Source organism: Tenrec ecaudatus, chromosome 5, assembly GCF_050624435.1.
Source record: "Tenrec ecaudatus isolate mTenEca1 chromosome 5, mTenEca1.hap1, whole genome shotgun sequence".
Classification (NCBI taxonomy): Eukaryota; Metazoa; Chordata; class Mammalia; order Afrosoricida; family Tenrecidae; genus Tenrec; species Tenrec ecaudatus.
The window spans coordinates 80197196-80211320 of NC_134534.1; positions in this window are offsets into that span (position 1 = coordinate 80197196).

Consider the following 14125-nt stretch of genomic DNA (forward strand, 5'->3'; position numbering starts at 1 on the left):
AAAGAAAGCTTTATTCTAAGAATAAAGAAGACTTTATTCCAGAACAACAATATTTTCATTGTTATCCTAATTAACTTTGTTCATGGAAGAAAGAAAGAGGAAAGTGTTTTGATTATTTTCCCTGAGCTGACCACTATCCTGTTTTTCTGTTCTGCCTTTCGGTTCTGCCTGCTGGTCCTGGACTCTCAGCCCTTCGTAGCTCCAGAGCTTGAGTCCACTGATAACATCCCAAGGAGGATGAGCACAGTTTATTTTGAACTCTGACTTTTTCTTCTGTCAAAATTCGGCAACCACTTTTCTGTCTTTCAGAATTTTAAAATCACCACCATATTGCAGATTTCCATTCATATGCTATATTCATTCGGGAAGTTTGTTTCTTCCATGAATCTATTTCACAAGGATCAGTCCTTGTGGTGTAGTGGGTTGCAGATTGGGCTACTAGCCACAAAGTCAACAGTTCAAATTCACCAGAATCTCCATGACAAAAAGATAGGGCTATCCACTTCCATAAAAGATTCACAGATTTAGAAGCCAACAGGGACAGTTCTACTCTGTCCTATAAGGTTGCTAAGAATCGAAATTGACTCAATGGCAGTGAGGAGATATATGTATTTGCTTTGGAGGGACATAAGTCAAAGGAATGCTCAACCCACCCTAGCTCACCATCTTTTTTGAAATTGCCTCAAAATATTTTAAGCCAAGGACTTGATTCAGTTTCTCAGGGCAGGTTAAAGACATCCGCAAACAGACCGAGAATTGGTCTCGTTAGCCTGGGGCTTTTATTTTTGTTAATAGTTACTAACAAAGACACAAGTACTAAGTGGCAGCACAGTGCTGTACGGACAGAGTCAGGGATTAAAAATGCAAAAGAAATGCTCAGTTTTACTTATGTAAATAAATTACAGTGCTATATTTGACCAATGTTTAATATTCCGACTGCCTGACTTTGAATTCATACTATAGAGTCTACACTCAAGCCAGAACTTATTAAGATGTTGTGTACTTGTTGCTCTTCCAAATGAGCAGAAGGCAGCATTACTCGGGACTGGGATGGAAATTGCTCTCGCTGTCCTCACCACAGTGGGGACATCAGTCCCTGAGCCTCCTGTTGAATTACGTACAGATTCTACCCAGGGTCTGAGCATGTACCCTTTCTCCACCAGGATGCTTTTCCCTCCAGGTTCTTCTTGAGAACTTGCTCATACCTCATAATTCGGTTTTACTTGTATGGGATTGACATAAACTTCACACAAAGAATGCAGTTTTTGCCGTTGGTTTCTGTAGATAGCTCTAAACCAGTGGTTCTCAACCTTCCTAATGCCATGACCTTTGAATACAGTTCCTGATGTTGTGGTGACTCTCCCCACCCCCACCATAAGATTATTTTTGTTACTTCTTCACAACTGTAATTTTGCTACTGTTATGAATTGAGCGACTCCTATGGAAGGGTCGTTTGATCCCCAAAGAGGTCGCGACCCGCATGCTGAGAACCGCTGCTCAAACCTTTGACATTTCCTCAGTGAGTGTGAACCCATTGTTACTTACACGCTCCTTGTGGCACAGGAATTCAGTGCTTGACTGCCAACCTAGTGACTGGTCCTTAGAACCCACCAGCCCTATCCTGGGAGAAAGACCGGCTTCTTTGAAGACTTCCAACCTTGAAGAAGGTCTGCTCTAGTCTATAGGGTTTCTATGTACCTGAATTGACTCAAAGGCAGTGGGTGAGAGGTATTTTTGCTTTGTTTTGTCTATTGGCCATAACTGATTGTTCCAGGAGTCCTGAAACTTTTTCAACAGGGGCCAGTTCACTGTCCCTCAGGCTGTTGGAGGGCCGGACTATAGTTTAAAAAAACAAACAATGAACAAATTCCTATGCACACTGCACTATCTTATTTTGAAGTAAAAAACAAAACAGGCACAAACACCTGGCGGGCCAGATGAATGTCCTCGGCGGGCCACATGTGGCCTGCGGGCCATAGTTTGAGCACCCCTGACACTGTTGCAATGTTTCAGGTGGCAATGATCAGACCTCAAAATCAGCCTTACTTCTAGTGGATTTATGTGACTCTTCAACCACCCTGGTGGGGAAGGTTGACCAGAAGATGAGTAAACCACTTATAGCTCACAGTGTGGCACTGAAGGAAGGTTGGTGAAATATAATTGGATGGGTCATGTGCTCAATGTGACATTGAATTCGCCATGTTAGGAAGCTTCCTAGACCTCACCAGATCCATCTTTTCATCTGTATCTTTATTGCAATAACAAAACTATATTAAGTTTAGCATGCCTGGAGAATTATTAAACTTCACACAGAATTTGGAGCTTACAGTTCAGAAGTATGTGTATTGGAAACCCCCGAGCTTATGATATCTTGAGCAGAGTCTGGGAAAATGCTGAGTTTTTAGTGAGGAGATCAGAAGTGAGAGTGTTACGTGGAATTCCAGGCTAAGAGCTTGCAGCTGACGGCTGGTCAGACTTGGCAGCAGAGAGGACTGCGGCCCATAGTTGATGAAGTCTCACCTACCTACTGGTGGTCAGGGTCAGATGCAGAGAGCTGTATGTGCAGCTGGTGTTGGAGGGAAGTGTCTGTGGGGATTGGACCCTCCCCTGGCATTTCTCTTGGGTGCACGTCCCCGTCGTCTGGAGCTGGCCCCGTCCGCAGGGTCTCTGCCAATATGGCCCTCCCTGCTCTACTCCCAGAATGATTTTCTGCTCTCCCTTCTGATATCTTCATGTTCATGGACAGTTGTTTACTGGTGTGCTTCTAGGACTATCAAGCAACTTAAAATTTTGTTATTTTAAAAAATGGTAAAATGGACTTAATGAGAAAAGAAAAGAAAACCCTGTGATAAACTTTGAAGCCAATTGTTCTGAATTTTCTTGAACGTTATTTTCCTTCAATAACCCAGATAGCTCATGATTGATTATTTGAGCATGATCTATGTATCACTTTGGAAGCTGTGTTTGTTTTCTTGGTTTATATTTTTTTAAGTGCTTCTGTCTTAGGTTGTATCTGCAAGTTTCAAACCACAATTCACCTATGAAGCATTCCCCAGCCATCTCAATAGATTACCAGGCACACCCCACCAAGTGGGGCTTTGAGAGACCTCACATGCACGCTGATGAGCCATGACAGTTCTTCCTTACGAGCCCCTGGTTTATTTCTAAAACATCTAGGTCTTCATCGGAATAAAAACGAAGGAAACAATAATTTGTATGTTATTAAAATATGTAATTTCTAGCTTGATTGAAAGCATGCTCACACTCTTAATATTTGATCAATATTCATTAGGGTAGGAGCTATTAAAATAAAAAATCCATTAAACAATGATGTATAAAAGCAACAGTCAGTACCATTTGGTGATGTCCTCAGGGAACCCTTTAGGACAGAGTAAAGACAGTTGCTTGGTGGCATTTGGGGCGCTGAAGAGAGAACTGAGAGGTGCGATGACCTGAAAACAGGTATAGGAAGACTCACCTTGACATTCAAAGATTTATGGAAAGATCTGGACTGGTGAAACTATGCAGTCTTGATTTAATAGCACTGTGCTAAGCTTTTCCAACATTTTCAGTTAATTTGCAATGATTATTTTGATAAGTTAATGAGTATAAATGACTGATTAGCTTTGCCAGAGTACACAAACCATAACCGAGCTTTTAGCAGCACTTAGATTAACACACAGTAAACAAATTCGAATTGTAAAGTAAGGACAATTATCACCATTTCTGCAAGCATGGAACCGTGGTGATGCAGTGGCTGCTAACTGAAAAGCTGGTAGTTTGAGCCCAGCTGGGCTTCCATCAAGATTCCCAGCCTTGGAAACCACATGGGGCAATTCCGCTCTGTTCTACAGTCACTTTGAATCAGAATCAACTCAGTGGTAATGGGTTTGGGGTTCTTATGCAAATATGGTTAATTATTTTGGACAATTTAATATATTTAAGTGCAAACTATGAGATATGACAATACAACTGTTTCCTGTCTGAGATTTTTATCTTTATTGTTGTAGATTAATCTGCACATATTTTCACAGTCCTTAGCCTTTCCATATTTTCAGAGATGTGCATCCTAATAGTCCATGGCTCCAAGATGCTAGGATCATTTACAAGCAGGTCACCACATGATCTGCAAAGTCATGTGAATGTTAACCCTGTTGACTTCTGATTGCAGAATGCCCTTTTCTGTGTCTGTTTGCTATCCTACCTAGAGCTGGTTTGTTTGTTAGGAACCGGAAGTCCAAATTTCCCAAAGGCACCATGGTTTCAAGTTCATGTCATGGTCGTAGAAATTGGTCCCACTGAACATGTTCCCTTGATTCCCTGCATGGATACCACTCTGAGCCCTTCCTCAGTCGGACTTCTGGAAGGGTCCTCTACAAACCCACCTCTCAGTGCAGTTTTTTCTCTGCGTCTGTGTCGTGTAGCCTGCTGGCGTTAGCTGATCCTGAATCTGCTTCCTAGCCCTTGGGGACGCAATACAGCCCTACTCATTTCCAATTTTCACATCTCTCTTTAATTTTTGATCCTGTTGTGATCTTTTTAGTTTTAACATTTTTATCTATAGTAGTTTTGCATCAATGATAGCAGGAAAATTCTTATATTTAAAAGCGATTTAGTGAGCATGCAATCAAAAATAACTTTTAAATTAAATGTGTGAAAACAACTGGAGTGACCTCTTAACTTTCACCAAATAAATGTTTTGTAAAACATTTTTCAGCATAGTGGGAGCAAATGCTTTTATAGTGAACACAAAACAAATGAATAAAGGTATCATTTTCTAATTTTTTTCTCCTTTCTATTTACCCCCCCCACCCCAATCTTTATTACACATTGAAACCTCAATCTTCTGGTCTTTCATGTTTTGTGTACCTCTGACATTTTTATTAGAGTGTATTTTATTGCCTTGCTACCAGAATTTAATTTACAAGACCCTTCATATTAAACAAAACAGAGATATAATTTTCTGGAAGAGTAAGACTTTATGGAGAAATGTTAGGATAGATTACATAATAATTCTGCTGGTACTGTAAATGTGTATAACCACTTTGGAAAGCGAGATGGTACTACCTCAAACAAATAGCAATAGAAATTCCATAGATCCCAGCAGTCCGACTACTGGGTATATGCCTGATAGAAGTAAGCGTCATAGCACAAATAGACATATGAACACCCATGGTCATCATTGTTCACAATAGCAAGAAGATGGCAACAGCCTAAATGTCCATCCCTGGAAGTATGGATAGAGAAACTTTGGGACAGACCACGATGGAACAGTAAGCATCAAAAAAGCACGATAAACCGAAGCACCTCATGGCATGACTGGAGCCGGAGAATATTATGCTGAGTGAAATTAGTTAGTCGTAAAATAATTACATTCTCACATCCTTCAGAAATTAATTAAGCATCAAAGGACTTCTATAAAAAAATCACAAATGATACAGACTTCCGGAACAAAGGAACAGACTTGGGATATTAACAAGGGTGAGCAACAAGAAAGGGAAGATGATAAAATAGACTAAAATGTTGACAGGTATTAACTTGAATGAAAGGGGTGATAATGATCTATTTAAGAGGGAAAAGAGAAAGCAAAGGAAGGTTAAACTGGTAAACTCAAAATTAATGATCTGAAACATAACCACCATCTAGTTCATAATTTAAAATGTTTAAAAAATAACTCAACTGTAATTTCTAAAACAAATGTGATAAAAATTATATTTAGAAATATTTTAAGAGATATTTTTACTCATTCAAAAATGAATAAGACCAGATGGATCATTATTATAAGTCATTTTCTCTGATTATTGTAAATTGGGTAACAGTCTCGGCAGTGAGTTGCATATCCTTTATAACCTATCTATTCCCGTTCCATTTTCAATTCCATTATATATATATTCCCTCAGCCATCTAGATTGCTCATTTAATCAGTATTTGATAATCCAGTTTATTCCAGTATCTGGTTTTTTGATCATGGTAAAAATCTTATGATTACAGAATGATGTGATATCCTGAAAAGGATTGGTGGGTTTTTATCCATTTTCTTTTCTGAAACATTTAAATAATACCTTTTTTTCTCTTCTGTCCTCAAGTGCACTGACTGTCCTTCTTTCAGATGTCTTTTAAAGAAGGTTTCATAGCAAATGGCCATTGAAGAAAATATTAGCATTTTCCTACAGAGAAAAAAGGGCCTCGTGGTGCAGTGGACATTGTATTGGGCAGCTAACAGCAAGGTCAGAAGTTCAAATTTCACAGTCACTCTACAGAAGAATGATGAGGCTCTCTGTTCTTGTAAACATTTACAGCTTTGGAAATCCAGAGGGGCAATTCTACTCTGCCGTATATGGTTGCTATAAGTAATAATCAACTCAGAGACAGTGTGACCAAAAAAAAAAAAAAAATCCTCCAACTGGACCAAACCATTTGGTGATAAATGGAGAAAAGATTGAAATTTTCAAGAATTTCATTTTACTTGAATTCCACAATCATGCAGGAAATCAAGTGACACATAGCAGTGGACCAGTGAGCTCCCCAAGCTCTTTTCTACGTGTTAGAAGAGCAAAGAAGACTGAGACAAGTCTGGCCTCGGCGATGGCATTTTCCTCACCTCTAGATGAAGAAAAAAAGAAAAACAGCAGAGGAATCGATGCCTTTGAATTAAGATGTTGCAAAGAATATTAAGAGTTCTGCAGAGTGTCCAGAGAACAAGCCAGTTTGTCTTGGAAGAAGCACAGCCAAAGCATTTCTTAGGAGTGAGGGAGGAAAGCCTTGGTCTCACATGCTTCAGACACGGTCTTGGAAGGGACGAGTGCATCACGCTGCTAAAGCAGAGAGCCAGCAATAGAGAAGGCCTTCAGGGAGAGATTGATATAGTAGCTGCAACCATGCAATCAAAGATTCCACTTTGAGGAGGACATCGGAGTAGATAGTATTTCATTCTGTTGTACTTTGGTTGATATGAATCAGACACTGTAGATTCTTGAGAGTATCTAACAACAAAAATACAACATAGAGCAAAGGACAGACCTTTTGCATGACCAATATTAGAATGATAATATTTTTTCAGAGAGCAGAAGGCAAAGAGTATTTATTGCCTAGTGTTTGTTTGGGTTCCCTGAGTCCAGATCCCTTACTCTTGTTCTGCTCACAACATGAGCAGGACCCACCTGGATCCACTCTCCCAAGTCCTGTGGTACACGGTAGCAGAAGGGTTTGTTAAAACACCGACTAGTCTTTATTCTCCTTGCTGAGCTATGAGTCATGAATTGTTTTGTCTCTTATATGTTGTATATGTTCTACTAGCATCTTTGAAACTGGGACAGGGGAAATTGTTAGCTTGCTATTAAGGCAAAGTATTAGACCATTCACAGTTCATAATCCTCAGCAGCCCCAAATGGACTAAAATGTATTTTCCGTTATACATGTATTGTAGCCATTATTGAGCACGTACTGCATAGTGTTCTGCTGTTTACAATTACATTCCTTTGAGTATTTTATATTAATGTTTTCTATTACATTTTGGCCTAACATGATCTAACATAGAACTACAGCACGTTTTATTTGAATTCTTTGCAAGATAATCCATCAAACAAACAAATGAGAAAGCAAACTCACTGCCATCAAGTCCATGCTGGCTCATAGCAACTGGCTAGGACAGGAGAGAGCTGCCCCTGTGAGTTTCTGAGATTGTAACTGTGATAGATATTGTAGGTGATAGATATTAAAAAAATGAAATTTAGAAAATATTTATTAAAATGTCATATACTGATGTACTGATTTTCTTTTCCTCAAATCAACTATAAAGAAAATGGTTTAGGGAAAAATTCTATTTTAGGAAATTCTGAAATGAATTTTATATAAAATAAAATTTTCAACATGAGATATTATAGAATTACTGTTGACAAAAATATAGAAAAGTGGGTGAAGAGAGACAGCAGTCAGTGTAAGACAAGAAATAATAATAATTTATAATTCATCAAGGGAGAGTGGAGGTAGAAGGGAAACAAAATGAGGAGGTGATACCAAGGTCTCAAGTAGAAAGAAAATACTTTGAAAATGGTGATGGCAACATATGTGCAAATGTGCTTGATACAATAGATGTATATATGGATTATGATAAGAGCCCCCAATAAAATTATTTAAAACAAACAAACTAATACACTGGATTTAATTACTAATCTAATTTTAAAAATGAATAAGTTGACTTTTAAAAATTCAATATATATATATATATTGAATTTATATATATATAAATTTTAGTTAAAGCCAAATAAAAGAAAAGAAAATCCATTCATATTTCCACATTGTAAATAATTGTAGAAATAAACAAACAAAACCACTATTTGTTTCTATTCCCATCAACTATATATTGTATTTCTAACGTTGCACATCATCATGAGAGCATATCATCTCCTCTTTCTCTTGTGAAGCAGCTGATGGGACTGAATCAGTGACCTGGTAGTGAACAGTTCCAAGTTTACCCAGTAGCACCACAGGAGCACCTTAATGATAGAAATTGTAGGGAACAATTTTTTCCCCCCTAGTCATCTATTACCTTTGTCTGGACGTTTGGTTTTTCATGGGCTGCTTATCTCCCATCAAGTGCCTACATCAGAACTCTCATAGACATTGTGTCAATTCGAATCCTTTAAGACACATTACGATTGTTCCTGTTGTTTTCTAAGATGGGAGATGTTTATGAAACCAGAAAGCCTCATATTTCTCCCGTGGAATAGCTGGTGGTTTTGATCTGCTGATCTTAGCGATTAGCAGCCCAGTGTACAGGAGTCTGGAAACAAAGTGACAATCTAAGACCTTTGTTAGATTGACAAAACTTCCCTGCATAGGTTTTTTTTATTAATTTCTTTTTTGTTCATTAAATCATTTTATTGGGGCTCATACAATGCTTATCACAATCCATACATACATCAATTTCATAAAGCACATTTGTACATTGCAGCCATTCCCAAAACATTTGCTTTCTACTTGAGCCCTTGATAACAGCTCCTTTTTAAAAAATCATTTTATTAGGAGCTCATACAACTCTTATCACAATCCATACATACATCAATTATGTAAAGTGTATTTGTACAATCCTTGTCCTCATCGTTCTCAATATATTTGCTCTCCACTTAAGCCCCTGGCATCAGGTTCTCATTTTTTCCCATTCCTCCCTGCTCCCCCCTCCCTCATGAGCCCTTGATAATTTATGTTATTATTTTGTCTTATCTTTCCCTGTCCAATGTCTCCCTTAACCCACTTTTTTATTGTCCAGTGCCAAGGGAGGAGGTCACATGTAGATCCTTGTCATTGGTTCCCCCTTTTCAACCCACCCTCCCTCTATCCTCCCAGTATTGCCACTCAAACCACTGGTGCTGAAAGGATCATCTGCCCTACATTCCCTGTGTTTCTGGTTTCTCCTATCTGTACCAGTGTATATCCTCTGGTCTAGCCAGACTTGCAAGGTAGAATTTGTATCATGATAGTGACAGGGGTCGGTGAGGGGGTTGGAGAGGGAGGAAGCATTTAGGAACTAGAGGAAAGTTGTATTTTTCATCGTTGCCACATTGTACCCTGACTGGCTCATCTCCCTGAGACTCTTCTGTAAGGGGATGTCCAGTGGCCTAAAACTGGGCTTTGGGTCTCCACTCTACATTCTCCCACTCATTCACTATGGTAAGATATTTTGTTCTAATGATGCCTGATACCTGATCCCTTCGACACCTCGTGATTGCACAGACTGGTGTGCTTCTTCCATGTGGGCTTTGTTGCTTTTGAGCTAGATGGTCGCTTGTTTACTTCAAGCCTTTAAGACCCCAGATGCTATATTTTTAGATAGCCAGGCACCATCAGCTTTCTTCACCACATTTGCTTATTCACCTGCTTTTTTATCAGCGATTGGGTTGGGAAGGTGAGCATCATAGAATACTAATATAATAGAAGAAAATATTCTTGCATTGAGGGGGTACTTGAGTGAAGGCCTAATGTCCTTCTGCTACCTTAATACTAAACCTATAAATATAGGCACATAGATCTATTTCCCTATCCTCATATATAAATATATTTGCATATGTACATGTCTTTATCTAGACCTCTCTAAATGCCCTTTGCCTCCCAGCTCTTTCCTCTATTTCCTTTGACTTTCTCCTGTCCCACTATCATGCTCAGTCTTCATTTGGATTTCAGCAATTCCTCTTGGTTACATTACCCTTGATCATGCCCAACCAGGCCTCCTATACCCTCCTCACCACCAATTTGGATCACTTATTATTCCCTTGTCCCTGGGTTTGTTAACACCACTATCTTTCTCCCACCTCCCCCTCTCCCATGCCCCACCAGAACTGTTGGCCCCGTTGTTTTCTCCCCCGGATTATCCATCCAGCCTATCTTATTTAGACAGACCTGCAGAGATAATAACATGCACAAAAACAAGACAGAGCAAAACCAAGCAACAATATATAACAAAACAACAACAAACCAATGAAAAAACAAAACAAAACAAGAAAGGAAAGCTTGTAGTTAGTTCAAGGATTGTTTGTTGGCCTTTAGGAGTGTTTTCCAGTTCAGTCTGTTGGGATACCACGCCCTGGCCCCAAAGTCCACCTTCAGCATTCCCTGAGGACCTCGCCGCTCCACTCCCTTGCTGTTCTGTTGCACCCCCTTAGTTTTTTGCCTCGGTGTGGCAGAATAGATGGGTGAAATTCCCTCACTATGTCACTATGTCTCCAGTGTTGTCCCCTGTAGGGATATGGGTTAATGAGGGGCGTCATGCCTCAAAGTCGGGCCAGTCATGTGGTCCTCTCTGTGGACTGGCTGCTCTAATTGGGAACATCATCCTCATGGCTGGTGGGCCAGGGTATGCTCTACCCTCTCCTACTGCCTCTTCATCTACTCCCTTGTGTTCTGATCAGATATGTCCCTCTCCCAGAGCTTCACATTCAATGCCATCGTTTGAAATAAGTTCTTCTCAGGGGAGGGGCAAGTGTGTCTTTAGTAGTTGGGATTGGGGCCGGGCCCCCAGACCTCTGCCCTGGTTCCCTACTTTACGCCGCATGTGGCATTCACAGCTTGGAGCACTGGGTTGAAGTCTGGTCCCTCTTTCCCTGTGGTAATATGAACAACACCCTCCCCTTAGGTGGGTTAGTGCCCTGTGGCCCCGCTACCCATTTATTTTTTTATTATTATTTTTACCTTGCCCCAACTCCTTTTTAGTTGTCTACCATGTGTATCCCTGTATTTGGCCTGGTCCCAGCCATATTACCTGGTCCTCACCCCAGGACTGTTTGTTCACAGTAGCTTTTACCCTATTCCCATTTTAGCATTTATTTTTTAAAGCTTACCTCAGCGGACTCATGTTATACTTTTCATTTTGTGTTTAACTTACTTCGCTTTGCATGATTTCCTCCAGTTCTTCCCATGAAGTGATGTGCTTCATATGTTCATCACTGCTTTTTAGCAATGTGTAGTATTCAATTGTATGTATGTACCACAGCTTTTTAATCCACTCGTCAGTTGATGGAAATTTGGATTGCTTCCAATTCCTTGCAATTATGAACTGTGCCGCAATGAACATTGGAGCACAGATGTCTGGCCTTGGTTTTTTTCTTGCCTCTTCTGGGTATATGCCCAGTAAGGGGGTTGCTGGGTCATATGGTAACTTGATTTCCATCTGTTTAGGCATCACCAGATAGATTTCCATGGTGGCTGTACATACTTACAGGTCCACCAGCAGTGGATGAGAGTTCCTGTCTCCCCACAGCCCCTCCAACACTTATTGCTTTCTGATTTTTAGAATTGGGCTACCTTTGAGGGTGTCAGGTGGTACCTCGTTGTTTTAATTTGCATTTCTCTTATGGCTAAAGATTGGGAACATTTTCTTATATGTTTTTTGACCATTCCGACTTCTGCCCCTGTGAAACTTATGTTCAGATCCTTTGCCCACCTTCTCATTGGGCAATTATTTTTGTTCCTTTTGGAAGCTAGCAGAGTATAGTAGATTTTAGTAATAATGCCCTTGTCTGATTTGTCATTGCTAAAGATGTTTTCCCAGTCAGTGGATTCTCTTAGTGAATTCTTTCAATGTACACAGGTGTTTTATCTTCAGTCTATCCCATTTGTCAATTTGTGCATCCTCTGTGTTTGCGTCCTTGCCTATTTCTGATGGTCTAGGTATTCCCTGTGCCAAAGTTTTCAAGTAGGTCCAAATTCCCTCATTAATGGCTCTAATACTTTGGGGTTTAACTCCAAGGTCTGTGATCCACCTTGAGTTTATTCTTGTGCATGAAGTGAGATAAGGGTCTTGCTTCATTTTTCTGCAGGTCAATATCCATTTTTCTATCACCAATTGTTAAAGATGGCATCTGCTTCCCATTGGATATTTTGGGGGCCTGTATCAAAGATCAGTTGTCTGTATGTTGATAATTTTATTTCTGGGTTTTCAGTTCCTTTCCATTGGTCTGAGTATCTGTCATTGTACCAATACCATGTGGTTTTGAGCAATGTGGCTGCATAGTATATACTAAAGTCAGGTAAAGCAAGCCCTCGCACTGTGTCCTTCTTGAGGAGTTCTCTGCTAATTCTGGGCTTCTTCCCTCTTTTTTCCATTTCTTTGAAGAAAGATGAGGGTAATTGTATCGGGAGTGTATTAAATTCATATAGTGCCTTTGGCAGAACTGACATCTTGACTATATTGAGTCTTTCAATCCATGAGAATGAGATATTCTTCCATTTGTTGAGGTCACTCTTGCTTTCTTGTAATTGTGCTCTGTGGTTTTTCCCCCTATAGATCTTTTATTCTTTTAGTTAGGTATATCCCTAGATTGTTCAATTTGGGTTTAACTATTGTGAAGCGTACCACCTTTTTGATCTCCTCTTCTGTGGTTTTATCTGATGTGTATAACAGTCTGATGGACTTCTGCTTGTTGATCATGTATCCTGCCACTCTGCCAAACTCCTCTATTGCTTCCATTACTCCCCTTGTGGAACTTGTGGGATTTTCCATACATAAAATCATATCATCTCCAAGTAACAATAGTTTCACCTCTTCTTCACCCAGAACAATGCCTTTGATGTTTTCTTTGTGATTATGCTGTTAGCTAAAACCTCCAGCACAATATTGAATAAGAGTGGGGCAAGGGGCATCCTTGTCAGGTCCCCTATTCAGTGGGATTGTGTTAGTCTTTTCTCCATTGACTACCACGTTGGCTGTTGGTTTTTCACATATAGGTTGTATTGTCTTGAGGAATTTTCCTTCCATTCCTATCTTCTCAAGTGTCTTAAACAGGAATTGGTGTTGGATGTCGTCGAACGCTTTTTCTGCATCTGTCGATATTATCATGTGGTTCTTAAAGTTTTTCATATCAATGTGATAAATAATACTATTGGCCTTTCATATGTTGAACCATCCCTGGTATGAATCCCACTTGGTCATGGTGAATTATTTGTTTTATATACTTTTGTATTCTGTTGGCTAGTATTTTGTTAAAGATTTTTGCATTGATGTTCATTAGGGATATTGGTCTGTAGTTCTTGTTTCTTATTCGATCCTTGACTGTTTTTGGTATCAGAGTTATACTAGCTTCATAGAAGTAGTTTGGGAGTTTGCCATATTTTTCTATATTCTGGAAGAGTTTGTGTAGGATTTGTGTTAGTTCTTCCAGAAATGCTTGGTAAAATTCTCAAGCGAATCCATCTGGTCCAGGGGATTTTTTTGTTGGTAATCCCTTGATAACCTTGTCTATTTCTTCTATTGCTATGGGCCTGTTGAGATTCTTGACAACCATCAAAGATAGTCTAGGGAGGAATTGTTTTTCCAAGAATCTGTTCATGTCTTCCAAATTTTGAATTTATTGGAGTACAATCCTCATAGTACTGTATATGAATAAATATAATAAATGTAGTAGACATTGATGGGATTGATTTAAAGGTGAAATGCAGTACTACAGGAATTTGGGTGGGCCAACGGAAGCTGATGTTAGTCCTCTAACATTAAAGATGTCTAAAGAAGTTCATTCAAATTATACCAGCCAAGAGAAATTTAATGATGGAAATTCCCATAAGGGGCCATTTGAAACAGAGGTACATCTAGTTGACCAAAATATATTAATAGGAAATTGGTCACTTTTGCCATTTG